The 2,975-nt window shown below is 36.8% G+C and overlaps 1 long non-coding RNA gene across 1 annotated transcript; it reads right to left on the bottom strand.

Annotated features, from left to right (window-relative positions):
- Positions 1 to 264: 264 nt before the first annotated feature.
- LOC132638708 (uncharacterized) lies at positions 265 to 2,771 on the bottom strand. The gene is made up of 3 exons (XR_009581856.1): positions 2,516 to 2,771; positions 1,795 to 1,851; positions 265 to 722 (listed from the first exon to the last, which is right to left on the bottom strand). It is a non-coding gene; the product is annotated as an uncharacterized LOC132638708 (long non-coding RNA).
- Positions 2,772 to 2,975: the final 204 nt, after the last annotated feature.

Below are 2,975 nucleotides of genomic sequence, written 5' to 3'. Positions count from 1 at the left end.
CTATAGAACATCTCTTAGTATCTCTTCACCATTGTAAATTAATAGCCCTCAAACAAAAATCGTGCTTCTTATTTATTGTCACGACCCAACCCCATAGGCCGTGACTAGTGCTCGAGCTGGACACTCGTATGTACCTGTTAACTATAATCATCCATAACTAGCATAATACAGACTTATCAATACCAAGGCAAGACGTCGTCTCAAAACTGTCGCATTGTTTAGACGTATCACAACAACCTGTTTCCTGGGGAGGTACAACTTTCAACAGACATTATAGTACATAAGCCGACAAGGCTTTCATAATATATAAGGGAACACCCCCGCCATAAATGAGCCGACAAGGCTATCGTAACACATTACTTCTCAAAACATATATATATATATATATATATATATATATATATATATATATATATATATATATATATATATATATCTACGCAAGCCGACAAGACTGCCACTACGAATGGGAACGTCCCAAAACATAAGCCATATAGACACAACTGAACAACATCGATACACAACCCACACATATGTCTACAGACCTCTAAGAGTAACAACAGTATCATATGACGGGACAGGGCCCCGCCGTACCCCTGGATAAAATACATATACACCACAAGAGATTCTGTACCAAAATCTAGGCTCCGGAACAAGGGAGCTCTCCAAGATAGCTGAATAGGACTCCTAAGCTGGCGGGTTACCAACGTGAGCATTTGTACCTGCGGGCATGAACGCAGCCCCCCGAAGAAAGGGGGGTCAGTACGGAATATGTACTGAGCATGTAAAGCATAAATACAATAAACAGGATCATACTGAAGTGAGGAGTACAGAAAACCAGTACAATAACCAGAAAACCACAAGGCTTACCTTTGAATCATAAATCATGGTGTCAATATCAGACTTAACTCGTTATGAAACTTAATGTCACCATTAGAGAATCATCTTATTCATATGCATATGTATAACGTGTCCCGGTCCTCTAGTGAGGGAGTCGGTAAATAAAATCATATCATCATCATGTATATATATATATATAACGTGTCCCGGCCCTCTAGTGAGGGACTCGGTGAATAAGATCATCATGTGTCATCCTGGCCGCCATCCCCATATCATCATATCATCATATACATATATATAACGTGTCCCGGCCCTCTAGTGAGGGACTCGGTGAATAATGTAGTGGATTTGTGCACGAAAACATGTCCTGGCCCGGGACTCAGTGAAAGATGTATTGTGGCATACACGAGCAGAGTAGTGAGAAACCATATGCAAATTAAATCATATCTGAGACTCAATAGAATAATCAAAACGAATCATCATTTGAAAACCAAGACAATAGTCATATGAAATACCTTTCGAATGTCGATGTGGATTATATAAAAATAGAACCTCAAGGATTATATACACGTATCAAGACATAATAAAATAGTTTCTGGAAATCAAGAACATTAGCCATCCTAGTGGCTCTTTGAATATCATTATGAACTATATTAAATAACGTCTCAGGGATCATAAACAGGTATCATATCAATACGAGACAACTTATGAAAGTTAAGGACATTAGTCATTATAGAGCCTTTAGGAATAGAGACTTATACATACGATTATACTATACAACTTATAGAAAGCTCGAGGGCAGTGGCTTAACTACTTTAAAAGCTCTAACATCAAGAAGTGAATAAGAATCATGAATCATATTCGGAACTTATGAATGGAATTACCCCAAAGCTCATGCCATTCATCACTTACGTCTAGGACATGCCAAAAGAAAGAAGGGGCAGCTTTACATACCCTACGTCGTTCAAGAGCTCAGTCCAGCCAAGAACTTCCACAATTAATATGATAAACCTATAATCGTAAGAATACGCACGTGACTTAAGAAGGCTTTTCGCATATCATATATATATTAATTGATGACTTAATTCTAAAACGAAACGGGCAACATCTCCTCTATACCATTAGCATCTCCCAATTTGGTATATCAGCCCAACAACAAATAAATCCCAAAACACAACATGCATGTCCATAACAATTTCATAATACTCTATTACGAGCGACAAGCTCGAATTACAATTCGTATACTCCATGGCACCTTTTCGTATGTTTTCTTCTTAACCTTAAAAATATTCCCAATATGATAAGGACATCATTTACCACAAATCTCGGCTTTATATCATATATTTACAACAAGAAAAACAGCCCACAACTCCAACTATATCAATTGATAATTCTATTCGTAAGTTCGCGTTTATTCCATCAATTCCTATATCGATACTTGTATACACTCCTTTATTTTTGTATATACATTGTATAATAACAAGAAGGATAACAATAGCTACAGCACGTTTCACGATATTTCAGCTCACTAATAATTTATAATAACCACCAAACAGTCCGTATGATAACAATAACCATTTATCCGATTTCCTGCAATTAATTTCGTAGTTCCCGTCTTGCAATTTAGCTATGACAAGGATGAATTTAAATGTATCAAGGAGAGGAGAATTATTACCTTATATTCGAAGAAATAATCTTCTTCCACCTTACTTCACTACGAAGAGAGCCCGAATTCAGCAACACGACAAAGCGAACAACGAGATCGAAGCGGTGCACAAAATGCATTCTCCTAAACCCTGTCGTATCTGAAAATTCACCTACTATGTACACCAATTTATTGTTAACGTTTTTGTCTCTTGAATTTAACCATATGAGTCTTATACAGTACGTTTTTTTTTTTGACTTGTCCAAAGTGAAACTTTTGTAGCATAAGCGTTAATGTTTCAGCAATGATGAATAACTTTCTACGTGTCCGTCATTCATATTATGCACCCTTGAGCCATCAATCCATTCAAGACCACTTAATTCCACTTTGTCGTAATTAATGCCATGTGGCCCACGAAATACTTATCCATTTGCTACTTTGTAAAATGTACTCACGGTTTAATGAACAAAAGAGGATATATATTTTTCCA

The sequence above is a fragment of the Lycium barbarum genome, chromosome 4 (assembly GCF_019175385.1).
Source record: "Lycium barbarum isolate Lr01 chromosome 4, ASM1917538v2, whole genome shotgun sequence".
NCBI classification, from domain to species: domain Eukaryota; kingdom Viridiplantae; phylum Streptophyta; class Magnoliopsida; order Solanales; family Solanaceae; genus Lycium; species Lycium barbarum.
This window is presented reverse-complemented; position numbering and strand designations above follow the sequence as displayed.